The sequence below is a fragment of the Apis florea genome, unplaced genomic scaffold (assembly GCF_048593485.1).
Source record: "Apis florea isolate Af1SG1 unplaced genomic scaffold, ASM4859348v1 contig_3305_pilon, whole genome shotgun sequence".
Lineage (NCBI taxonomy): Eukaryota > Metazoa > Arthropoda > Insecta > Hymenoptera > Apidae > Apis > Apis florea.
The window spans coordinates 238,575-253,483 of record NW_028256735.1 but is presented as its reverse complement, the minus strand read 5'-3'; the positions used below and the strand labels follow the sequence as shown (position 1 = coordinate 253,483).

The 14,909-nt window shown below is 35.5% G+C and overlaps 1 protein-coding gene across 4 annotated transcripts in view; it reads right to left on the bottom strand.

Moving 5' to 3' along the window:
- LOC100863111 (Organic anion transporting polypeptide 30B) overlaps positions 1-14,909 on the bottom strand; it is a 118,933-nt gene that overhangs the window by 41,073 nt on the left and 62,951 nt on the right. For 2 of the 4 annotated variants that reach the window (XM_086911513.1, XM_086911514.1), the window contains one exon: positions 905-1,135. The exons of the other annotated variants lie outside the window; for them this stretch is intronic. The gene's annotated coding sequence lies outside the window, so the exon portion shown is untranslated. The remainder of the gene's footprint in view (positions 1-904; positions 1,136-14,909) is intronic. 4 annotated transcript variants of the gene reach the window in all.

Below are 14,909 nucleotides of genomic sequence, written 5' to 3'. Positions count from 1 at the left end.
ATTAGCGTCCCCTCTCGGATCGAAGCCGACGAACGAACCCCACAGACAGTGGCGATCGTTAAGCAAGGTCAGTGACATCGGTCGTCCACCCGTCTACCGTCGAATATCTTTTTCATCGAGGCTATATAAGCCCCCGACGCCTCCTGTCCGGAGTGGAATATTCGTGTTTCTCTGTATAATAAATTGGTCTCGATGTCTAGACAGCTGGTAGACCCGAGAAAATTATATTCCTTCCTTCGTTCTTCCTTTGCATTTCGTTCCATTTTTACTCCTGTCCAGTTTTTCCAGACTCGTTTCATATTGCACGTTTATATCTTATGTATTTATAATTATTCTCCGTTGGGCTCGATTTTTTTTTCTTATTATTTTATTATTTATACTTGTTTCACTTACTCGATACTCGTTTTTTTTTTTTAAATCTGCGAGATATTCTTGGCTCAACACGTAGATTTGTATTATTTTTATCATTCTATATTCTCTTGTTTTTATTTGCAATTTATTTCTGATACTTTTTTTTTTTTAATTTCTCTTCTATTTCACTTCGCTTTTACGAATAACGTGATAGGAGGAGACCTTTTAGCAATAATTAAAAACTTAGGTTAAAAAAAAAATATTACATCAACAAGCCTTTTGTTCATTAATTCTCACTCTTATTTAATGGAACTGGCAGTTTATTCTTACTTTTGAAGTATCGCAGAAAATTATTATTGTATAATAATAATCACAATTTTAGAATATTAATGGATATTTGAAATGGAATATGTGCCTTGTTCATTGTGCAACAGACTTTTTTTTAATAAGGTGTTAAAAAAATAAAATCATGCCTATGAACGTGCAACATTTTATTATTTAATAAAATTAATATTATCTAAACTAAACGCTACTACAAAATACAAATACTCACAAGAATCTTTCTTTCGCCGTACAAATATCCATTAAAATTATTTCCCCCCCAAGCCAATATATATTCCATTCGCTTTCTGCCTCTCTTATCCCTTTGGAGCAAGCATCTCTAAATGATCATCGTTACCTGCGAGCGAGGATCGTGAGTGTACGCGCGCGTTTCAACAATAGGAAAAAGCAAAAGCCAAGGATGGATCTTTTCGAGTTAAACTGTGCTCAATATGTCCATTACCTGAAATCAGAAAAACGAGTATGTATTAGTAATAAAGAGGAGAGGAGGCAACAGAAAAATATAGAGAAAAATATTTATTCTCGCGTTAACTAAACGTCAATTAACGTTAATTAACATGGGCCAATCGATAAACAAGGCCGAATCGAAACGAATCGTTTTGTCGCCCCGGCGTGAAATTCACCGCGACGGCGGTTTCTTGAAAACCTGTTGAACTGGTTTCTTATTTTTAACCGGATCGTCTTGTTTAACAGAGAGCCGATTTTAATGCGCTCGCCGATCGTATACGTGCTTTATGAATCGTGTATCGTTAAAGAGGCGGCCATGAAAATTTCAACCGGTCCCCAGCAATTGCAAACACACACCGTGAATAAAAGTGTTGTCCCGATTTGCCAAGATGCCATAATAAAGATCGAAAGAATATTCTTCTCTGGAAGAATAATGTCTCACGGAGGTGTGGCCGTTTCACCTATACGACTGGTTGCGTTAAATTAAACGACAGGTGCAGTTATAGGCAGGACACGATTCTTGGAATTTTCTAGTTTTTTTTTACAATTCTAAAGTGCTTCCCTAGAAAGAAAGAAAATTCTCTAATTTATTGATGGCCAATATGTCATCGTAAAAAAAAGGGTCCTGGTTATGGACCCGACTCGACGAGAAATTACCAGGTAGCTGATAACTTGCACTGTCTCTAAGACACATCTGCGAGTAGGGGACGAGGTCGAGCAACCTCAGAGGAAGAGTTATGCGACTTTGAAGAAAAGCCTGTATAATTGACATTCAGATGATATACGTTAGAGTATTTGTACAATACAGAGTTATTTAGTTCAGTGAAACAGGGTTATCTTATTTCTGAAAAATCAACCAACTTCGAAAAATCCAAAACAAGATATTAAAACAAAAGCTTGGTTTACAATGATAAATGTTGAACGTGATTGTCATTGAATAGAAATTGATATTTTTCCCTCTCGAATTACAATCTTCCCAATCCACAAATTAATCTCTGGGTGTTAAATCTCTTCGAGCATAAAGAGTTGGACAAAAAAGAAAATCTGCAGATCTCGAAAACAAGGAGAAGGATTATATATATATATATATATCTAAACCACTTTTCTCCCATTACGTTTCATTTCACGGTCGACGGCGTTTTATCCACAAAAAAAAGTCAGTGAACCCAGGCAAAAAGGAGACGAAGATTTGTAACCAATTACAACACGTGTCACAATTTAGAAGCGATGGACAACCGCATGGGCAGGTCATCTTGCACAATCCGGCGCGCACTTTCACGAGCCGCGAATAACGCAACAAAATTAATTCAATGTTTCCCCTCGATAGGATCGGCCACTATGCTGCGTCGCAATTACACGAAAATAACGGACGCTAAAAGGCCGCGGTTTATAATTAACCGGATCGATACACGTGTAGACATCACGTTGCCCGAGCACCGATGATAAAGGAAAAACCGACCGGCAATTGTTTCTCAAAATAAACAGTGGTAAATAGTGTCGAATGGCCTCATCATCATCTTCCATCTCTCAATCTTTCGATCGTGTATCATGATCGAGAGAGACCAGAGGGGTGAATGAATTTTTGACGAGTTTCTCGTAGGTGAATAATTTATCGTACAATTTTTTTTTTTTTAATTTATGGACGAGATTGGGAGATATTCGAATTGAAATAAATTATTTAAATAAATCATTCGAGTTTAGGTGAACTCGAGTTTCTGATTTGTAGAGGTTTTTGTAATCTCACGATAGAGAGCAATAAACAAAATTGTAGATGCTTCTACAATTTGAATAATAACTGCATAGGCAGTGAAAAAATAAATTTTGTTTTGATAAATTGTTATGATAATATTAGCTTTCGTTATGATGTTTTCTACGATTGTATATTATGAGAGGAAGTTAATATTCCGTTAATAGAATTACAGGAATAATAAATAAAAAAAAAAAAATTGTACATCACTTTGCACATACATCGTTTTTTTAATATATTATATTTATTATAGCAATGAATTTTGGATTCGAATAGGAGGATCTCGCACAATTTTACAAATTTCTCGCCTGAATAAATTTTCCTTCGCGCGATTCAACAGATTCAACAGGTTGAATTTGAATAGCAGAAACGTTTCTATTTTTTTACAATTTATAGAGACCTATTATTTCGAACGTATCATCAGTTTCATCGTGTTTCCAATAATAAAGAGGAAATCTTTTTTTCAAACAAGATTGACAAATAATCGTGCCGAATTTAAACGTAAATCTAGAATTGGAAAAATTTTTTTATAAAAAATACTCTGCCGAGCAACAATGCATAATTTAATAATAACAATTTATCCAACAATAAGAATCTCGTTACACACCCTAAAACGAGCAACCATATACACATTCGCTACGTGTTGCCTCAATTTGATCGATCCAATTTATTCTGCATATTATGTCACAAGAAATGCATAATCAATCGATACGAACGAAAAGGGTTAAAAACAATCATCCAGTTTCCAATTTTAACCTATTCACCACCACTCGAGAGGTGATCTTGAATTACGACTATGTGTTTATATACTCGACAAACGAGTTCATCGATACAAATCTATTGTAACAAACGGATCCACTGGTTTATGTAATTCGGAATAATTTCTCGAAATAGAATTAACTTACGCGAACCCATCATCACCAATGGCCGCCGCACAAAAGGGAGGATATGGATTGTGCAATGAGGATAATTAACGCGGAGGTGGTATTTAATTTTCTCGCGCAATTACGTCGATAAAGCGTGCGATTGTAATTTGCAACAGATGCCGGAGGAAATGATCTTCCATATTTTTTTTTTTTTCTCGAGATAATTAAAACGTTTCCATATTGCGTCTACGTGTCGTATAATTCGATTATACTCCGGGTATCTCCATTGTTATCGGGTTAATTATATATTAACGTATTATTAATTATTCGTAATTTAAAGTGGCTAACGTGTTGAGAAATGAAACTGCATCCATAAAATAAACGTTGTTTTTTCGCTGCAATTCTCATCACGAATATGTAAATGAGATTACGAGGCTGCACAGTAGTATTTAATCGATTCAGAAAATTTTTATCTAATAAATTGTACGTATACTTAGTGAAGTGATTAACATTCTTCGAGGTATAGTTTCAAGGTAGGTAAGGTAGTAATATCCATATTCCATGTTATGATGGAATTGTCAGTATTTATTTTTCTCGAGAGTGATGGATTTGAGAAGCATAGAAGAGAACAAATAATCGTTATTTTTTTTGTAATACTGCACGATAGTTCAAAAGTAAAATTAGAATATTTGTTTAAAATAAATCGTTTAATTTCTTTAAATTCGAGCAATAATAGTCTCGATCAATTTCTATTTTCTATTCAACATGTTCCATCCAGCTAATTCCATCCTTTAATAACCGATCAAATAATTAACCAGAACTTCACTCTCAAACCCATCGCTATATCGACCATGGTCAAACACATAAATTCAAAATTTAATCCCAATCTCAAGCGTGTTGTACACTTACACATCGATCCGAAAACCCTTTTATCCCACGACACACTATCCATATACTTCTTTCCCAGTATTTGATCGTTCTTCGTTTACTCGTCAAACATAACCTACAAAGTGAACCAGCAAGATAAAGAAAGAGAGAAAATGTAAAAAAAAGAGAAAGAAAGAAAGAAAAGAGGAGCGGAGAGGGAGGGTTCTGTGCAAAGAAAACGATGGACGACAGAGAGAGCACGCAACGAATCCTACTTTTTGCAGACACTGTCTGGATCGAAGAAGCCATCGGGAGGCAGGCAAGGGTCAGAATACTTGTGGTCACCGACCTTAATTTTTCGTCTTGGTAAGAATCTCGGTCGGTAAGGTCACGTCCGGCCAATAAAGAAAAGGAATGGCACGCACGCAGGGTTTGCCTGCTTTATCGTCTTGTTTGCATAACACCGTACACTCCGGTTGATGAAAACAAAGCTGTTTGCATCGTGAAACATCATCCACGTGGGTTGTGTCTGCCACTAAAGAAAACCTATCGAGGGTGGCCCAACGAACGACTCTGTTTATCGAGTTGTATCAATCGTACCGACCGTTTCGAGATACGGTGGCGATACGAGTTTGAAGAATTCTTCGAACGTCGAGTCGGTAGCCTTTATGACGTACGATAATGAGATTAAATTCAGAGAAGAGGATCACGGTCACGGTTGTGTGCGATACGCTTCTTATGTGTATATATTTTAAATTTACATAATTTCCTTCCTATACAAAGAAAAAAAAAGTGTGCACGTCAAGTAATTCGATTCAACGTGCATTTGGGATGGTTAATTTGATTATTCGACGGACCATTTGGATATTTTAAACTTTACTTATAATTCGGTCATGGAAAAGGAAATGATATATATATATATCGCGTGCTAAATAATTCGCGATTAATCTCTCCAACTTTTCAAGTCTCCGCCAATTTGTTCATCGATATACGTAAAACCTTAACGAGTGATTTTACCTGGCTACATTTCTTCAATCGATTATACGTTGTGTATATAGTTGGAGTAGGACGTAACAATGTTACATAAATTGATTCCACGACATAGGTGGCCTCCTCGTAGCCTATGCAGATCGCTTTACAGGCGCACTCGGATTGCGCTTCGCTTCACCGGGGAGCACTGACCTTTTTGTCTGATTGTGGCCACGGAAAGAGAAGTATCATGGAAGATAGCCGAGATTTTATCTTGGGTTTCCTCTCTTCGTATTTTTATTTTTTTCATTCTTTTTTTTATTTTTTTGGATGGAGTATCGTTAGTTGGCTTTGAGACAAAAGGAGGGTCGTAAAAGTGGATTCTGTACAATAGAGGGTTAGTTTTTGGGGGGGAGGGGCTGTTCTCTTTCTCTCTTGTTCTTTTTACTCTTGGAAATATCTTCTTGGTTAATAAATAGAGGAGAAACTTTATTTTATTTATGTAACGTGACAGAAAAATGGGGCGGTATTCTCGGAAAATTAGATTATTCTCCTCCTTTCCTCAAGAATTTCAAGAATTTTAAACCTTAAATTTAGTCTCGAGATTATTTCGTTTCTTCTTCAAATGCATTATATAAATTAATCTAGAATTAATTTTCAAATCAAAGACGAAAGAAAATCGTTCGATCAGCATGAATAATTCCCCGTACAAAACTGTCCAATTACGCATGCATTCCTTTCGATTTTTCCTTCTCGAAGAGGACGACAAATTTTACGACGAGCAAAAGCGTGGCAAAAATTTTTGCGGTTCCTCGCTTTTATGAAACTCGCAATAGATCTCCCGAACCGGAAGACTTTGGACCTTGTAGAGGTGGATTCTCTAAAGGAGAAGCACGGATGAACGCGAACAACGTATCTCGAAGGAATGTTTCACGGTCGTGTGCGTGCACCACCAACATCGAGAATGATGGTGCACCAAATCGTTGAAAAAAAAAAAAAAAGGAGGATCGAAATCTTGGCAAGGTTGCCAAAAATTTGACTTTCTAAGAGGATTAAAATATCTGGAAGATATCATTTCCGTTTTCGACGTGGAAATTTTGCATCTAAAATGTTGGTACAACTTTTTTAATATTTCATGATCTGTGGATTTAGAGATCAAAAGTAGATAATTACTGTTCGAAAGTAACAAAAATTATGGAGATAAAATTAATAGCAATAATTAAAGAGAAATTCTTCCAATCCAATTTTCTTTTTTAATTTTACATAAGAATTGAAAGATAATAAATAAATGTCTAAAAATAATGTGCATTTTGTGTGATTTATAGTTTTCCAAATAACTAAGCAAAGATAAATTAAATATCCAATGCCAAAACTATTGTCCAAAAATAATTATATTTGGAATTTTAATCTTAAAAATATACATCCTCACTATAAAAATTTCCCAATCAAATTTTCGTTAATTCATGCAACTATCTAATTATTTATTTCCCCCTTTCCCCTGACTATTTTTAAACTTTCTAGGTCGCAGAACAATATGCACCTCCTTCCATCTTTTTCCACCTTCTTCTCCCTGTAATCAAATTAAATTAAAAATTCAACAGCCCCCATACAACCCTTGGATCGAGCCAATAACGAAAAACTCGCCCTTTAATCAACATTTAATTAACACAGAATCCTTGATTCGTCGTTTTCGTAACGCTAATTAAAATTAACGCTATTATTTTTCCCACGATTACACCCACGCAGTAGCTATTACCTATTTCCTATCAGGAATGCGATATTTCCACGGATAAAATACGTGCTAATTCAATTTTTCATCGTCAACGATAAACAAACTCGTAGCCAAGAAAATGAGAAAAACTAATTGGACTGTCGACAAGCAATTTTTCTTTTTTTTTTTTTCGAGAAATTGCAGCGGCCAAGATACAAAAGGAAGATACTTAAAACTATTACGCAATACGTAAAGTGTTGTACGTGTAACATTGTTATCGATATGGCGCCATGCGTGCAACGTCAAGGCTGACTAATGTCTCGCCAATTGAAAGTAATTTGAAAGAAACTCCACACTTTGTTAACCCGTTAACCGGCCTCTTTGTTTATCGTGCCATTTGTCGATCGTAAATTCCTCTTCAGCGTGGATTAAAAAAAGAAAAGAAAGAAAGAAAAAAAAAAAAGAAAATTGACGAGGAAACGACGCAATCGTGTTTCTCCTTGCGATAACTTTTGAAAAATTAACCTTTTATCTCTTCTTCGAATTAAATCTAATTGAGAAGTTTGTTTTTACGTATGAGACGCGCATATAACGTTAATTTTTCGAGTATTATAGCTTTTGCCAAAGAGATATCTACACAAGTAAATATGTGCAAAACGTATAAGATAAGAATTTAAACGTTGTATGAAACGAGAGAGAAGCATTGTAATGTTAAATAAATCGAACGTGTATAAAACGGATGGAAATTGAAAAAAAAATTCGAAAAATAAAATTTCCTCCTCAACGATTTCTTTTTCGAAACTCGGCCATCATACTGATTCAAACGCATCTGAGATAGACAATATGTGATACGTAACATTATAGCAATAATGACGTAACTGTGGTCACACGTTTGTACGATTCTATCGCGACGACGAAACACGAGACCGAGAATGGAACAGATATACCTGTTAAAATTAAATGGATAACCGCAAATACATCTGTGGACGTTACCAAGTTGATTGTAATTAGCATAAATATAATTAGAACGGATTGCAATTGATAACAAACAGAATTGGATCAATGGATTAATTACCCGTTAATGGTGATTAATTAAGAGAAGAATTTCTGCAAGATTAATTTATAAAATCGATTATTTTTGAATTAAACAGGGGGAGAGGAAGAAATTAAAATAAAAAATAGAGTAAAACTCGAAGGAAGGAAATCAAAGGGAAATAAAGATGCAACGACACATTAAGAATGATATCCTCAAAGAATCGTGAGGTTTCGAGAACAATCGCGGTGGCGACGCCAACAGCAACAATAGCAAAAGAAAGATGGCTTCAATGGCAAACCGACTTTGGTCGATTTGCCAGCGTTTATTTACCGAAAGGAAAAATCCGCACAGACTTTCTTTTCCCTGCACAAGAATCTACTAACCCAGAAAAGGATGGACATCTCTCTTATATACGAACGCGTAACTAAAAACGCGTTTCTCATTTCTATTTCCTTTCCTTTTTTTTTTTTTTTTGTGACAAACTCCAAGTAGGTATAACATTGACGAGGAGCGTCGCGAAAATAGAAATGAGCAGCTCCTCGCCTTGGGGTGCGGTGCAACGAGGTGGCGTGTGTCTTTACAAAGGGAGATGCACACTTGAGGAAGAAACAGTTCGTCGAGAGGACATCTGCTTGAAAAATACCTATGCGTGAGAGAGGAAAATCTTTTTTTCGGATGAATTTTTGGAATGGGATTCTAAACGAATTCTAAGCGCTTCCAAGTTTGAAGTGGTCGTCCAAGAAGAAATAAAGATGCTAGTAAAAAATAGTAGAAATTCGTCGACACTGGTCCTCTACTTTTCTCAACGAATCATTATCTCTTAAATTTCACCAAGAAATATATTCTCTCCCCACCCATTTATCAGAAAAGGAATCCAACCCTGGAAAAAGTGACGAAGAAGGGACATGCTGGAGTGGAAGGGGAGTTTTGAAGAATTGTAACCGAAGAATCGAATCGTCATCGTGGTGGAGCAGACTCGTGGTGGACCCGTCTGCCCGAGATAGCGCGGTAACTCAACTCTCACACGTGGCGGCAGTAAAAAGGAGAAGCGGAGAGGTAATCTTCGTAGACGATAGCGAGGGGGTGGTCGAAAGGCGAGACCGAAAGGGAGAGCAAGAGGATACCAGTTTGCCCCCATCGTGCAGCACACGCTTCTGTTACTCGACCAACGCGCGCACGTGTGGATAGATTGGAAAGACGTTTTATTTTTATATACGCGTCTCTCTTATTGGGATAGAGGAACGTACCTTTTAAACAATTTGTACCTTCCCACGATTTTAATTTAACACTAAACCGTTTTTGAAATTTCGTTTAGAATTTCTTGTTACAATACAAAGTTACTGTATCGCCATATGACTTTTTCCATAATGTAGATACAACCCAATATTCACAACTTTCTGTATTCTTTACTTTACGAATCCAATTAGCTCTTTCTATATTAAGATACAAATGTTTTTTTTTTTTTGCATTTGGTAGGAATAGGTATACGTGAAATGTCGGTAGGTTTAGCGTTAAAAAGGAATTGATCTATAAAATATATTAAATCCTTCGAAACTCGAAAATTTACTAACGAAAGAAATGTAATCTGCATACTCGAGTAGTTGCACGTCTTTCCTTGGAAACGATATTTTCCAATGAACACCGTCGAACCAACTCGAATTGTAAGTAAGCGTTCTTTCTCGGCGAAGAAGTCGCGAAACGGTTAGCTCTGGAACTATAATACATTTGGAAATATTAGAAAATTTAATAGCGACAAGATATCCTTGTCCTGTTACAAATCCCTATCGTAAACCGGTGTTTCAACACGAATGCATAGCATAGATAGGCGCAAAAGCCGAGCGTGTTTTATCGCAATGATACACGATTGTGGGGTAATGAGGGACGAGGATAGTGTTCTCGTATTAGCATCGCGTTGTGCGTCAGCCACTCCTTGCTTCCTGTTCCGATCACCGTTATATAATGTAACGCAATTTACATAACAGGAAATGGTAAGCCATGCCCCGATCCAGCAAATTGTAGGCGTTATTGAACACTGTTATCGCGGCTGGCTGATCGATTGGTGAACAAGAATGTGCGTAAGGTGCAACGAATTTGCCGGAAGATTGGATTCCAATCACGATGAAATCGGATAGAAAATTTAAACGTTTACGTTGACAATTGATTTTTTTTTTTTTTTTTTCGTAATTAACAAAAGGGATCGTCGAGTCTACATAACGAACGAAGCTATAATTTCATGTTGGATTATGCGAAAATTACGACTTACGTTGTTGACATTAAAATTATAAATGATTAATTTTCGAGGAATAATTTGCATACGATTTGTAGGCTCTAACAAAAATTTTTAATCGCTTAGAAGTGATTTGGGTATATTATAGGTTATGGATTGTCGTGTGAACATTCGAATCTATTCTTTCGTTTAAAAGAATTCTAGAATTGAAATATGAATGGATAAAAAATGCGAAATAGAGCAATGATAACAATGATGTTTAAAAAGCTTTTGAATACGAAGTGAGGAGGTGCATAAAAAAATTGGGAATCAGAGAGAAGAATTGAAAATAATAAATTCTTTTTTTACATTTCTATTACACTTCCTTTCATAAATTATTTTTAATTGATTATAATTTTGTAGATGTATTTGGATTGATATTATAGTTAATCAGGAATTATTGAAATTTGAGTTTGACACGTAATAAGAGGATGGACATAATTTTTACATCTTTACATCACAATTAAAAAAATATATAGGATATAGCGAATAACCGAATCAGACGGTTTTATCGTGTATTCAAAGATAAAAGATTATTTTAAGAAAGTTTTATATCTAATCTTGATCACATTGTTCAATTTTCTTCGAATGATAATCGAGTTTTTCTAATGTAATTATTCCGTAACAATCGATCAACAACCTTGACCCGCTTTTCTGCCTCATTTTATAATAAACTAGTTTCACGAGGATTGAAATAAAAAGCATCGTACAATGGCCGATTGATAATAAAAAAAAAAGGAGAAACCTATTCCATTTCTATTCTTCTATTCAATTTTCCGCCGACCTTGCTATTTTTCCAAAATGGAGAACAATTTCTGCAATGAACACAATGCTAATGAATGCGCTCGTTCAAAGGAAATTTTAATTTCAAATCAAAAAAACTTTCAAAGTCTAAATCCTTATCTTCCCCCAATTTATTTCTAAATATTAAATACGAACAAAAAAGACTTGAAATTTACCATTTCTGTCCAGTACGAAAATACAAACCCTAAAATAAATGCAATACAACTTTTCATTTCGATTATATTGCTCGACTTAATAATCCAATTTTTTTTTTTTAATAAAAAGTCTATCGAATTTCCATTAAAATGGAATCCAATATAATTCCACAATACGAGATCCCAAATTGAAATTCTACAACTATTTAAAATTAACATTAACGAACAAAAACTATTATCCAATACTACAATCAATCGATCAACAACTACATCTACAAGCATTCGAGTCATATACATATATCATAAGAAACATTTTTTGTCCGTATTTATATTTCAACCGTCAAAACTTATATTCTCCGAATCTAAAAAAAAAAAAGAAGAAATAAAATGAAATAAAAAATAAAAAAAGGCTCCTTAATTTATCAACTACCGACAAAGTATTTCCTCAAAGAAAGGATTCAACTTCCGCTATTCCTCCAACTATTTTCCACTCGTGAATTTCTCCCTTTTCCCCGCTCGAAACCGTGAGTTGCAAAGAGAGAGACAGAGACAGACAGAGAGGGAGAGGGAGAGAGAGAGAGGCAGGAGAGCCGGTGTATAAACGGGGTTGCGAGTGACGCGCACGATCGATCGGCATTCACTCGATTGTTTCGCGAGTGTTTTCTAAACGTTCCCTTTGTTCCTCATCTCCGGCCATTGTTCTTTGTTGCCGATACATAGGAGCTCGTTACGCGCGCGAATAAAACGCGCTCCGTGTTTGCACGCGTGCGAGTGTTGCGTTCTTTTCGCGTGTATCGCACGAAAATTCACCTCGCTCGTTTCTTCCCCCTCTTTTTTGGATAAAGAACGATAAAGAAGGAAGAGACTAACTCTGCAACTAGTAGTTTCTTCTCTGTAAACGAGAGGATCGGTTGGTTCAGTGTGATTATCATCGTGAATCGATTCTCGTTTCGTTCGGGAAAAGTAAAATTCTTTTTTTTCGGAAAATATTCTGGAAAACGAGGAAGGGAACGTTTGGTTATACTTTGGTTATACGTAAAAGGTGGCCACAATCCGGAGGATCTAACCAATTCCAGGAGTTGTTCCAGCTACCTGTCACCTTTCTGTGACAAATTCTTCTCCATCTCTCGTCTCGTCCACTAAGCTCTCACGGTATTCCCGTCCTGGCATTTAACTCTGGTGAACAGGATCGATACGTTAATACAGATATTCGTAAATCAAAATTCTATCAAAGTTAGAAATTTTGAATTTGTTAACGATTAATATCTAATAACAATATTCATCCCTGTCTCGATTCATATTCACTATACTACTTTTATATAATTTTGCTCAAAATAAAAGGAACAAAATTTGAACTTGATGTTCAAAAAGAAAAACCTATCCCCGAACGCTTTATCGAAAATTCAAAAAAGAAAATGCGCCTAGAGGTGCGTTTCTCTGTTCGACGAAGGCCCGCCGCGACTTGGAAGGACTTGAAAAGATCCAGTCACGTGTGCTAAATTTAATAAGCATTACACAGATGAAATACGAGCACTCGAGTAATCCGATGTCCCCGCGTAAACTAGATGCGCACGTGGTCTTGTAAAGCGAGAAGCCAAGGTGATAACGAGATTTCTATTCAGAAAAATCGTGAACCGCGTTACCCGATCGGGATGAATTCCCTGAACGCCTCATCTATCTCCATTGGGAGTCCAAGGATACCGATCATCCTCCTATCTTTCGCGATTAGATTTTATTTCTGGCCTTGTTTCGTATATACCATCTTATTTCTCGAAATATCTCCACGATCGTTCGAATCCATCAGAGATTGAACACCAAGTTTGATATCAATGTTGGAAAACGATGTTAATATTGGATGCAACAAGCGTACTTCTTTTTCGACCAGCATGGAATGCGTCGCGAGTAAAAGAACGAATCGTGATGAATGAACTGGTCGAGAGCTAGCTATATTCCTTTAAAAACGTTTAGGATGTTAAAGATCGAATTAATCAAAATGTGAGGGATTCGCAAGAAGATGATACCTGTAATTAGGAAATAGTTAAAGAGGAGGATCTTTTTAAGTAATCTCAATTCGAAAGTATCAACCATGTTGAAGAGTTATCATATTACGTGCATACTTTCGTTGAAATAGTATAGTTACGTAAATCTAATTCCGCGTCTGTATTTATCTATATATTTGAATCTTTCGAGTATCGAGAACATTTATTTTAATTAATATAAGAAATATTTTGTTGAGCACGAAAAGATAACGGCGTTTATTTCACGTGGATCATCGATGATCCACGATCTGATAAACTATAACAGCTAATAATAAATCGCTTTTATGTTTTTTTTTTTTTTTGAATTTACATTAAAATTTTTACACTTTGAATTTCTCTGATTATACGAAATTTATTATTATTATAATGATCCGAAAATTTATTTGAAACGAAACGTCGAGAAATAGACGCAATATAATTATAACAGCAATATATGCAGATTTTTTTTTTTTACATCATTTCATTTCCTTTTCCTATTCAACATTGGACGAGTATAAAAAAAGCATTTCCTAGTAAGTACAAGTCACTTAACGTGTAATACTGTACTGTCACGAACGCGATATTCTGACTCATGACATTCTGGATTGCACGATGTTAATTCACTTAATGCAACCTCGCGAAATCTTTAACGAAATTATATGCAAAAGAAGGAATTACCGTGAAGACAATTAAAATTTCTCACAAGATAATAAGAGGTGGAATAAGCTAACCTGAAATTATATTAATTTTTCTCAATGCGAAAAAAGGAAGACGAGTCAAATAAAATAAGTACGCGTTTTAAAACAATTTTCACCAACTTTCCTTCAACAAAGAATCACCTGTCTTTAAATTCACGGTTCTGGAATCCCAATATCACCTCGGACGACCAAAATGGCAAGCTGTTTTTCTAGTAAAACTCGCTTTAAAGCAAACAAGTTCTCCTCTATCGTCGCTGACTAATACCCGTATATTCTTTTTAAAGAGATCCCGTTCGCTTGGGCATGAGTAACTTCTGACCGACATCCATCCACATCTCCCTTTTCCTATTCTTTATCAATTATATACTGTCTATCCTGTTTTTACACAATCGATGGTTAATATAATTAAATGCAGCAGATATCGAAAAAAAAAAAAAAAATAACTGATCTATTAGTTTGGATAAATATGCGAAATGAATTCTATATATTTATCGTACAATTATTGGAGAGCCTTCTTTTAACAAGTATGTGCTGTATTTCTTATTTCTCAAGATATCTGCAATATTTTATCTTTATAATTATTAGATCTTCTTTAATATTATAAATATATCCTGTACAGCTGTTTCTCTCTCTTCAATATATCTACCTACATG